The 12392-nt window shown below is 41.7% G+C and overlaps 1 protein-coding gene across 3 annotated transcripts in view; it reads left to right on the forward strand.

The window, feature by feature from the left end:
• Window positions 1–12392, forward strand: part of FAM81A (family with sequence similarity 81 member A) — a 129751-nt gene that overhangs the window by 76334 nt on the left and 41025 nt on the right. The gene's annotated exons all lie outside the window — the stretch shown is intronic.

Raw genomic sequence — 12392 nt, forward strand, 5'->3', positions numbered from 1 at the left:
CTTTTATTTAGTTTGCTTTTCTTTTTCTAGTTTCTTAAGGTGGAAGCTTAGGTAAATGGTTTGAGATCTGAAGCCTTTTCTGATAATGGTGTTTAAAGCTATACAGTGTCCTCTAAGCACTGCTTTAGCTGCTTCGCATGAATTTTGGTATGTTGTGTTTTTGTTTTTATTCAGTTGAAAATATTTTAAATTTCCACTTGTGACTTTATTTTTGGCTTACGTGTTATTTATAAGTCTGTTGTTTAATTTCCAAAGGTTTGGGATTTCCCAAAACCTATTTCTATTGTGGAGCTATAATTTAATTCCATGTGGGCGGAGAACATACTTTTTATATTTTTTATCTTTTTAAACTTATTGAGACTCTTGTTCTACTAATTATTTAAGTCTCTAACTCTTACTGTTGAACTATCTTTTTCTCCTTTCAAGTCTGTTAGTTTTTGCTTCAAGTGTTTTGGAGTTCTGTTGTTCAGTGCATATACATTCATAATGATATATTAACCTTTTTTTTTAAAGATTTTTAAAATTTATTTATTCATGAGAGACAGGGAGAGAGAGAGGCAGAGGCAGAGGGAGAAGCAGCTCCCTGCTGAGCAGGGAGCCCGATGCGGGACTGGATCCCAGGACCACGGGATCATGAAATGAGCCGAAAGCAGATGCTTAACCATCTGAGCCACCCAGGCGCCCCGATATATTGACCTTTTTATCATTATAAAATGTCTCTCTTTTGGGGCACCTGGGTGGCTCAGTCGGTTAAGTATCTGCCTTTGGCTCAGGTCATGATCCCAGGGTCCTGGGATCAAGCCCCACATTGGGATCCCTGCTCAGCAGGGAGCCTGCTTCTCCCTTTCTCTGCCCCTCCCCCTGCTTATGCTCTGTCTCTCAAGTAAATAAAATCTTTAAATTAAATAAAATAAAATGTCTTTCTCTATAGTAATATTTCTTCTCTTAAATTCGATTTTGTCTGATATTAATATAGCTATCCCAACTCTTTGATGGCAACTGTGTACATAGTTTTTTTTTTTTTTGGTGGTAATTCTCACTTAGCTTATACCTAAGTGAGGTCCTGGTGTACCACATAGTTACCAACTTTCGCTATTCATTGAGATTCTCACATACATTTACCAAGGACAGGGTTTCACTCGAAATTTTACCCTAATTAAAATACATTTGTCTTCAGGGTTCTAAAATGTCTGTACTTATGATGTTTAAAGAAAAGGATTATTCTTTATATCTGTTATTCAGGGGATGTATTGGATCTTTGTTGTTTTGGTGACTGACAGTATCCATCCAATTTCTTTTCTTTTCTTTTCTTTCTTTCTTTTTTTAGAGAGGGAGAGAGGGCGAGGAGGATGGGCAGAGGGAGAGGGAGAGAGAAAATATTAAGTGGGCTCCACGCCCAGCACAGAGCCCAACATAGTGCTCATCTCATGACCATGAGATCATGACCTGAGCTGATGTCAAGAGTCAGGCTCTTAACCGACTGAACCACCCAGGCACCCCTCCAATTTCTTTTGATTACAGAAACTTGATTTCCTTTTGGTATTTCCTTTTCTTTCATTGGTTACAAACTGGATGGCTGTTCATCAGGTGCCTTATCACCTTTTTAGCTAGAGAGGATTGGAACCCATAAATTAAGCCAGAGCATTGAGACTCTCACTCCCTGGAACTTGAAATCTGAACAGAGCAATCCAAGGAGTGGAAATGGTTGGAGCATCTTACCTGCAGCAGCTGTGCCTGTAGGACGCTGGCCAGTGTTCCTGCCCCCTGAACTCTAGGAAACACCTTTTATGTCCCTTTCAGTCTGGACCCCCAGCTGCCCTGTTGGTCGTGTGCCTCTCTCCCCTAATCCTTCCAATAAATTCCATCTTTTCCCCTAAGTTTGCTCAGAGTCAGATTTCCATTGCCTGCAACCAAAGAACTCAAGTGACATCAGAAGGGCATAGGAAGTTTAAAAGATCACTGTAGATAATCTACACGTTTTTGGAAGGTGGTGTTGGTATTTAGAATGATCTTTCCAGTTTTCTTTTTGTGTGCTAAAGCAGTTTTATCCCAGAGGCTGAATAACTTGCCAACCCCAGGTTGGCATCTTTACTAAATTGAAGAACCCCAACTTAAGGATTTCAATTTTGGAAAAGGGTAGAGATATATTAGGGGGCTGATATCCCTGCTGTACCCAAATCTAGAGAGGGAGATAGATAAAAATCGAAGCAGTTGGGGATAAATCATGATTCTCACATTCCCATCCCCTTAACCAATGGCAAAGAAGTGTTTCATAAACAAATATAAACACCCCTATGTTTCATGTCAGAAAATACTGTGACCTCTCCATTCTTTCCATGCCCAGCATTTCCCTGGAGGTAATCTGCTAGCTTCCCTTTGCTCATGTGGGTGGTAGGCAGACTGGAGACTGGAGCCAACCTATTCTGGCAGTACTGTTCTCAGGTAAAAGCATAGAATGTAACTGTGCCCTTAGAAAATCCTGGACTTGGAGCACCTGGCTAGCTCAATTAGTGGAGCATAGGACTCTTGATCTTGGGGTTATGAGTTCAAGCCCCACGTTGGGCGTAGAGCTTAAAAAAATAAATGAAATTTAAAAATTAAAAAAAAAAAGAAAAAACAAAACAAGAAAACCCTGGCCTTAATTTTTGCTGTCATCGTAAAAGGTGATAGTGCTTTGGCTGCAGCTGTGGGGCCAAGGAATAATTTCCTCTTTGGTAGCTGCTATGTACTAATACAATGATCAAAACCATTTTAAAACATAACTTCTAAGCTCAGTGAAGCCCTAAATGCTATTTAATAGTTTTTTTCATTATGAGAAGACCTCTCTGTCAGCTCTTCCTTTGCCTTGAATTCCCTGTCCCTAAAGGTATCCTGTGCACCCAGCTCTTGCCACGGTTACCACAGCATTTACTGAATAGGACTGGCATTGTTTCTTTACAAGTCTGTTTCTCCAATAGCTTGTGAACTCCTCAAAAAGAAAGAAACCTTGTCTGAGCCATCTATGCATTGTCCAGCACAGTGTTTGGAGCAAAATGCCACGAATGCTTATTAAGTGAATAAATGCCCAATTCATAGTGAGGCCAGTTGCAGATTTGCTGGTAGCAGGAAGAGAAGAAGAGACCCTGGAGTCATCTGTGCAGACTGCAACCTTCTCAGATGAGGCATCCAAGGCCCAGGGAAGTGAAGGCACTTGTCTGAGATCTCAAGGCCAAGAAGTGGCAGCGCTGAGACTAAACCCAGATTGTTAAAATCCAAAAATATGTTCCTTTTCCTCTTGGAAGCTCTTCTAGAACTCTGATCTTAGATAGCCAACTCTCAAACGTGACAGGGAGTGCTTTTCAGCCATTCTTTGCTTTCTGAGTATCTCTACCCCTTCAGGGAGAATTTCTTCATGAAAGTAGGTAATTCCAGCTTTAGTTCTCACTGAGTTCTCTCCCACCCCATCATTCCTTTGATGCAAGTTCATTAAACTGCTCCATTATAGTTATTAGCAAACATCCCTGCAAATCCAGCCATCAGTCCTGTAGGCTTTTGCTAATTGTTTTCCTTAAGGTGTGTTTTTAAAATGTGATTTTTGAACGATTTACAATGTAGTGAGTTTTAAAGTAATTTCAATTCTGCTGTTTTTCCATCCAAAACACGTTGTATGTAATGATTATTCTTGTCTGAACCAGACAGCACTCTTTTCCATTTACATATATTTTTGGATTTGTGGTTTTGCAAATGAAAAGATGATTTCCGTTGTAGAGAGGAAAAACTGAGTAAAATCTGATTCTGATAAAAATGTACTTTGCATGTATGAGCATTTACTTTTTATAACTGGTAATAACTACATATCATTGTAAAGTAACAGAAGGAAGTTTGGAAATTTAATAGACTCCAATATGAAACACTAATTATGTGGTTTTATATATATTATGAGTCCAAGCATGTTTACCCAAACATAACTAAAGTTAGGAGGCTTGATGAGATATCAGAATTGCCACATTGTAGCCAAAATTTGTTAAAGCAAAACCAGGGTGTAGATTAAAATTTAAAAAGTACTAAAAGGAAGTCTTCATAAGTAGTATAAAATTGGGATGGTGGGTATTATGCAAAGGCAATATTTGCATATTTAAAGAAAAGAGGTGTGAAGATATTCAAACCATATTTAAATGACATGAGAGATATATTTTTGACTGTAGATTCTTTTTTTCTTTTTTTTTTTTTAAGTAGGCTCTATGCCCAATGTGGGACTTGAACTCACAACCCCAAGATCAAGAGTCGCATGCTTTACCGACTAAGCCAGCCGAGTGCCCCTTGTCTTTAAATTCTTTTTTCCTTTTTTTTTTTTTTTTTTTTAAGATTTTTAAATTTATTTGAGAGAGAGAGAGAAGGAACGTGAAGGGGGGCAGAGGGAGAGGGAGAAAGAGAATCTCAGGCAGACTCCCCACTGGAGCATGATGCCCAATGTGGGGCTCGATCCCCAATATGGGGCTTGATCCCAGGACCCTGAGATCATGACCTGAGCCAAAATCAAGAGTCAGACACTTAACGGACTGAGACACCTAAGTGCCCCCTTGTCTTTAGGTTTTTTTTTTTTTTTTGAGATTTTATTTGAGAGAGAGAGAGAAAGCAGTAGAGGTGGGAAGGTCAGAGGGAGAAGCAGACTCCCTGCTGAGCAGGGATTCCAATGTGGGACTTGATCCCAGGACTCTGGGATCATGACCTGAGCTGAAGGCAGTTGCTTAACCAACTGAGCCACCCAGGCACCCTTGTCTTTGATTTTTAATGAATTTCTTCAGTGAATTGCCTGGTTTTCAAATTATTCTTATTACTGGTTTACATGTGTTTTTCAGTTCAATAAAAAAATTTTACTGGGTATTTGTTTTGTTAAAATCTGTCCCTGTGGATGATTTTGTATCACAAAACTAAAGCTGTAGCCATCTCAAGATGTAAAGTTCACTCCAGACTCTTAATAGAGCTATTCAAATTGAGATATGTTAATACTGTATCTTGGCAAATTTGCCTTGATAAGTCTTTATGATTCTCTGTCATGTGACTCTGATCATAGTACACAGGAAGAAAAGTAAAATATATTGTCAAACTAGCCTATGTGATCCTCAAGAGCTAGAACTGGATCTTAATTTTTCTATTGTTAGCACCTACCACACTGTCTAGCACATAGTAGGAGCTCAAAAAATGTTTCATAATCAAAGGCTCTGGGGGACCCTGGCCCTTCCAAAACCCTGTAATTGCCCATATTTTATCAGCAGGTTCCAGTATCAAAATAGATGACTCTTGTGTGCTTAGTACACAGTAGGTGCTTGATAAATGTTGAATGAAAGAATCTATTGTTTTAATGCATCCCCACCCATTGTCTCCGTTGGCAGTTTGCCTTATGATGTGGAGTATGTTATCAATTATTTATTCCTTGGAAACATTCCACAAATAATCATCATCATTGTAAATTTAGAAGAGGTAATGTGGTCAACTATGAATTAAACATGTCTAGATTATCTGTATTGTCTTTAAGATTTTATCAATCTCCAGAGGCCGACTCCTGATAAGCAGTCCACGGCCCTTTTGTTGGTGGTAAGCTTCCCCTTCCGTGACACTTTGATGGCTTAGGAAGTGGTTGAGACCCCCATGTGTGCTGAGGGTTTTCACTGTGTCTTTAGACTTTGGGGAGCCAGGCAGTGGGGTCTGCTACCTTGCTGGGCAGAATCGGCAGACCTACTCCTGATTTCCATGTGCTCAGGCTTCATAATGTCTGTCTGGTGTGGGGTGGCTTTGACCTAGTTAGGTTAGGGGAAACTGTGTCAGGCCCTCGCCTGTTGATTCGATTGTACAGGATTTGCTAGTTTAATAATCTGCAGATGGGCTACTGGAGAGTTTTCCCTGAACTCAAGTGATACCGCAGAGTTGTGCCTTATTAGCTTGTCACAGCAGAGGTGTGGACAATCATGTTAGCGTATAGTTGGATGCACAGATGGAAACTTGGTTTAGTGTGCATCTAGCACCATCAGCAAAGAGAGTCTAGGCTGCCGGACTTCGTGTATTTTACCTAAACAGGGAATTTCAGCCCGCAGCTGTGATCTTGTCCCATTGGAACAGGTTTATCAGCAGAGGGACTTTGATGTTATCTGTATTAGTCAGGGTTCTCCAGAGAAACAGAACCAATAGGTTATTTATTTATTTATTTATTTATTTATTTATTTATTTATTTATTATAAGGTATTGGCTCACATGATTATGGAGACTGAGAAGTCTTACCATCTACCATCTGCTAGCTGGAGACCCAGGAAAGCCAGTGGTACAGTCCTGAGGCCTGGGAGCCAGAGAGCTAAGAGTGTAGACTTTGGTACAAGTTTGAGTACCAGAAGTGCTGAGGGGCAGGGCGAGATGGATGTCCCAGCTCGGGCAGAATGGGAATGCCACCTTCCTCCTCCTTTCTGTTCTACCATGGCTCTCAAAGGATTGGATGATGCCTACCCACTTTGGGAAGGACATCTACCGGTTCAAATGCTCATCACTTCTGGAAACACCTTCACAGACACACCCAGAAATAATGTTTAACTAGTTATCTGAGCATCCCTTGGCTCAGTCGGGTTGACATATAATTAAGCATCCCATTATCAAAATTCGGTTTGTTTTGAGGATACCCACTAGATGTGGCTTGTCATGTGACTTGGCTCTAGAGGGAGAAAACAGTGAACTGAATGCAGGTTGAGCATTTATGCAGCTCTGTTGATAGAGTTTTTTCAGCGTAAATTAACAAATTGGTGTTCTGCTCTCGGCCCTTGTCACTAATACATTTAAGCTTGCCCAAGTCCATGTTTGAGGGCCTGATTACCTCTGGACACTGGCTAAATATAATCTCGGAGACTTGAATGTGGAAGACCAAGTCCTAGAACACAGAGCTAACTTCACTGATCTCTCTTGGGAGCCAGGCATCGTTAGGAGCACGGGGGTTACAGTGGTGACTAGACATGCAAGGCCCCTGCTCTTCGGCCTGCTGCATATTCTAGTAGGGTTTATAGCCAGTGAACACTAAGTAACCAAGGTAATTTCAGCCTCAGTCCGGTGCTCTGGTAACATGAAGGAGAGTGATTGTGGGGCTGTCCCAGGAAGAGGGTGGGTTAGGTAACGTGTGAACTGAGATTTGAGTGACAGAGGGGGCCAGCCAAGCCAAGGTGGTAGTGTGGGGGGAGGAGACACACAGGGCAGAGAACATTCCAGAGAGAGGAAGCTGCAGATTCCAAGGCCATAAGCAGAAAGAAGCTTGGCATATTTGAGGAGCAGAAAAAGGACCAATGGGATTGGAGTGTCATGGAATGAGTGGGGCAGGTGGGTGGGGTGTGTGGGAATAGGACCAGATCTTTAGCCTTGGAAGTTATGATGGGAAGTCTGGAGTTTGGAAATGGGAAGCCATGATTTAATTTTAAGCAAAGGGACTTAATTCAAACACTTGGTTCTAGGGAAAGATTAGTGAATAAGACAGACAAAAACCCTTGCCCTCCTGTTGCTTACAGACTGATTTGTGTTTCAAAAAGATCACTCTGCCTACTATACGGGGAAGAGTTGTAAGGGAACAAGAATGGAGGCAGGGAGATGGGTTGGGGGCTGCCGTGGCAGTAGAGGGGCAAGGTGATTAGGATGAGAGGAGTCACGGTAGAGATGGGGAGAAGTGGATGGGTTTTGGATCCGTTTCGGAGGTAGACCTGATAGGACTTCTGGCACATTGAAGGCAGAGAGACTTCGTTTAGGACTTGGCAAATTGTAGGGACCCCTTGAATGTCCATATGGAAATGCCAAGAAGGCAGTTTGATATGAAGCTGGAACTCTGGGAAGTTTTAAGTCCTATTGTAAAGATGAAAAAGCCATGTAGGGAGATACTATCTTATGAGGCCCCACCTTGTTGTAGTTGGGCCTTTCTCCAGGTGATACTGGAGTTATACTTTCTTTTCCAAATCCTCACAAATCTGGGAAGAGTTGGAGAAGGAGAAACAAGCAGAGCTGTTTCTTTCCAGGCCATCCGTAGGCAATACTAACTTGTCTGGGTGGGCGAGGTCCGGGGGTGGGCATGGGTCCATATCACCTTTGGATGCACAGCATGATACAGTGTTGTAGGGCTCATACGGGAGCGCCATTTCCTACTGTCTTCGGGAAGGGAGATTTTGGTTTTTTTGTTTGTTTGTTTGTTTTTTTAAAGATTTTATTTATCTATTTATTTGAGAGAGAGAGAAAGAAACAGCATGAGAGGGGATAGGGTCAGAGGGAGAAGCAGGCTCCCCGCTGAGCCGGGAGCCCGATGTGGGACTCGATCCCAGGACTCTGGGATCATGACCTGAGCCGAAGGCAGTCGCTTAACCAACTGAGCCACCCAGGCGCCTGGGAAGGGAGATTTTGTAAAGATAGGTCATATCTTAGAAAAAATAAATGAAGATTTGGGATATCACTTTTTCCAAGTGTCTCTTTGCTCTGTGAAACATTATTGTATGGTTTTAGGCCATGCACTTACCACTCTATAGTCTGCTGCTGCAGCTGAGTTCCCTCCCTGAAGGCAGGCCTGGGGCACAGCACATGATGGACATGCAGAAAATAGGTTCTTGAGTTGAATTGACAATAATGGGGTGGCGATGATAGAGTAGGGATGTAACCTGTTTAAAGTAAACACATCACTTTGATACATTGTTCCAAAATGACAAATTAGGGAACCTTACTGGCTGTACAGAGGGTTTGTTTTTCCGAGGCTTCATCAGAGAATTCTCTAATACCTTGTGTTTTCACATAACTTTTCAGTAACGTGAATATTGCATTAAGTTTTGATGTAATTCTTTTCGGTATTATTCAAAGAAAGCACTCCTGATACAATATCTTACTCATCTGCTTAAGAATTCTGAAAGTTAAATGGGCTTTTCTTATTTGTAAGCATTAAAACACACTCACACACACTTTTTTCTGGTTATAGAAATAATGTAAGGCCTTTGTGGAAAATACAGAAAAAGAGGAAGCAAACATAATCCCCCTCTAGAGAGTAGCAAAATGTTAATATTCTAGTATTATTTTATGTGTATCTTATACACAGTTGGAATCATGCTGTATATTTATTTTGTACCCTTTCTTTTTGCTTGATATTAAATTGTACACATTTTCTCTTATTTTTAAAAGCTCTCCACGAACTTCTAACTGGTTGCATAATAACGTATAGATACCTTGGAAAATACTGGGTATATCTTACTAGGAAGGTATCTTTGTGTATACGTTGTCAGTTTTGTTATTATTTCCTTTAAGATTAATTTCAAGAGCTAGAGTTACTGGATCAAAGGTTATGAACATTGTGAATATATATATATATATATATATTTTAAAGATTTTATTTATTTATTTGAGAGAGAGAATGAGAGAGAGAGAACAAGAGCAGGGAGCGGGAGAGGGAGAAGCAGACTCCCCGCTGAGCAGGGAGCCCGATGCGGGACTCGATCCCGGGACTCCAGGATCATGACCTGAGCCGAAGGCAGTCACTTAACCAACTGAGCCACCCAGGTGCCCCATTGTGAATATATTTTGATGGATCATGTCCCAGAAAGATGTATCAGGAAGGGCCAACTGTGCATTTTTCATTTCGACATACATTTTAGTATTACAAATTAAGAATATTTGCTTTTTTAATATAAGAAAATGGTATGATTTTTTAATTTTTAATTTTCAGTAGACTTCATTAGTGGAAGTGTAAGCTCACAGCAACACTGAGCAGAAAGCATGGAGTTCCCATAGACTCCCTGTCCCCACCCTTGTAGAGCATCCCCCATTATCAACACACCACAGTGGTGCATTATCATGGTATGACTTTTATTTTCTGTTTCTTTGCTTACTAGAAAGATTGAACCTTTAAAAACCGTGGTGTTTAATTCTTTTTCACACCCCTTTTGTGGGTTGCTGTTCATTTTATTTGCTTAGTGATTTCTTGATTGAGAGACAACTCAGACGAAGTAGGATTGGTTATAGCCTTTGTCATTTCTGTAGCATCTGATGCAGTGTTCTTCCAGGGGTCTGTGGGCCTTGAACTTCTGCCTTTCTGAGCCCGTACCCTAGCTTTGGCTCTCTGGGGGCGGGGCCCAGGGATCTATGTATTTAACAAGCCACCTGGGGATTCTTATGCACCCTAAAGATGCTTAAGAACCCCCCGGTCTTAAGCCTTATAATAAACAAAGGTTTGAAGCATTACCTATAAAAAATACGTACTGCTTTCTATAAACTATAACGAGTAAGTGTTACTTCCTATGAAAAGGCAACACCAGCGCCTTTTCATCAGTGGGAGAGTGTCAGAACCAGATTAGTCAGATCTGAAGTTTTCGCACAAGAATGTGTTCAGATGACTAACGTTTTGTCATTCACAGGTATTGTAGCTGGTTTGCATTCTTCTTAATAGAGCTTTCTTCATTCAGAAAAAGCTGGAAACTATAGCAAATAACAGATAGGTCTAGCAGTTCCAAATTCCTCTCAGCGAAATATTCCGTTTTACTGTCACTCCCATCTCTACTGGCTCCAACCGGCTCTCCAGTAAGGAAAACACAAAGGCCTCACATTGCTAATTTCTGCTTTTTTACCAGGGAGTTTGAAAATCCTAAAAAAATGTATGTAAGTGCAGTTGCCTGCATACTTAAAAAAGAAGAGTTGAGAAAAGGCAGCACAGAAACGACTTAGGTCCATCTGTGCACAAGTCTGTATGTTGTGCTCCGTGTGCCACAAGGGTAGCTACCCTCTGTCACCATGCGAGCTGTTACAGTGTCAGTGACTGTATCCCCAAGGCTGTGCCTTTGTATCCTGGTGATGTACTCATTCCGTACCTGGAAGCCTGCGCCCCCCACTCCCCTTCATCCCTTTTTGCCCATCCCCCACCCCTCCCCTGCGGCAACCATGTTTGTTCTTTACTTATGGGTCTATTTCTGCTTTTTATTTGTTTGTTTGCTCGTTTGCTTTGTTTCTCCACTGTGAGGACACAGTGAGAAGGAAGGCAGACAGCCATCTGCAAGCCAGGGAAAGGACCCCCCCCCGCCCCCGCCCCAGAACAGACTGTGCTGGCACCCTGATCTCAGACTTCCCAGCCTTAGAACTTCGAGAAATAGATGTTTGTTGTTCAAATGCCACTCAGTCTGTGGCATTTTGTTCTTGTAGCCCCAGCTGACTAAGACAGGACGCTTAGGAGATCTGGGTATGGCATAAAATTTCTCCCTCGAACTTAAATTTTTCAAAAGTCAGTGGATGAGCTAGAGGCAAGGATGATTACGTTCATGAATTAGTTGCCCACAAGGCAAAGTAGAAGAGATGCTGGAACATCAGGGCCAAATACAAAGAGAGAGAAACCATGAGGGGAAAGAGAAGACTCGGGGGACAGATCTAGGGCATGTGAATAATTGGAGTTCCAGAAGGAGACAAAGAAACAGATGGAGAAGAAACAATAGCTACATAGAAGAATAATCTGAGACAACAGATTGAAAATTTCACTGAGTTCCAGGTAGAATTGAAATTAAAAAAAAAAAAATCCACACTTAGGTACATTCTGATAAAACTGAACTCCAAAATAGAGGAACAAAATCTTACAAACTTCTAGGTACAAGGAGCCAAGAAGCGTAGAGAGGAAGAAGCACCAGACCTGTCAGTCTCGAAGTTCACTGGGAGGAAAGGCCTTGAAGTCAAGAATTCCATACCCTTTCAAATGATCCCCACCCTTCCGGGGTGAGGGAAGGAGGATTATCAACATGGCAGGGATTCAGTCTTCATCCAAGCGCCTGATATAAGGGAAGTGTTAGGGACCCTTAGATAGGGGAAAATGAAAAGGAGAAGCCCAAAGTAGTCAGTGATCCACAAAACAAGACCTAGAGTATTTCATGTAAATGGCTATTGAAGGATGCCTAGGACTGGGTAACAGAAGCGCTGAAAAAAGAAGAAAAAATTATTGAAATAGAAGGGATATTTTACAAGCAAAATTCTAATTATAACCCAACTAGAAGTCCCAAGTTATTTTAGCAAAGCCGAGTTGGGGTGAGGGAAGGAAAGTAAAATCCTTCCCAATAAGCCATCTGGGTTGGAGGGTGAAGGAGGGTGGGCGTGAGGTTTGCTGAGTGTCTCATTTGGAGGAGGGGGAGGACCGCGCGGGAACAGAGCCTGGAGTAGACGAGTGTGGTTATGGACGCGGGGAAGGGAAGGGAGACATTCATGGAATAGCAATGGCCAGGAACATTCCCCAGTTCACAAGGGGAGGGAGGACGATGCATGGCAACCTGATTAAACCGGTCAAAATGAGGAAAAGGAGCGAGGAAGCAACATACATTGTCTATATAAATTGAGATGAAAGGTCGAATGAAAGCACAAACAGAGGGCAGTGTCATGATCGAAGGCATTCTGTG

Source organism: Mirounga leonina, unplaced genomic scaffold (assembly GCF_011800145.1).
Source record: "Mirounga leonina isolate KUSES-001 unplaced genomic scaffold, KU_Mleo_1.0 Mir_91, whole genome shotgun sequence".
NCBI classification, from domain to species: domain Eukaryota; kingdom Metazoa; phylum Chordata; class Mammalia; order Carnivora; family Phocidae; genus Mirounga; species Mirounga leonina.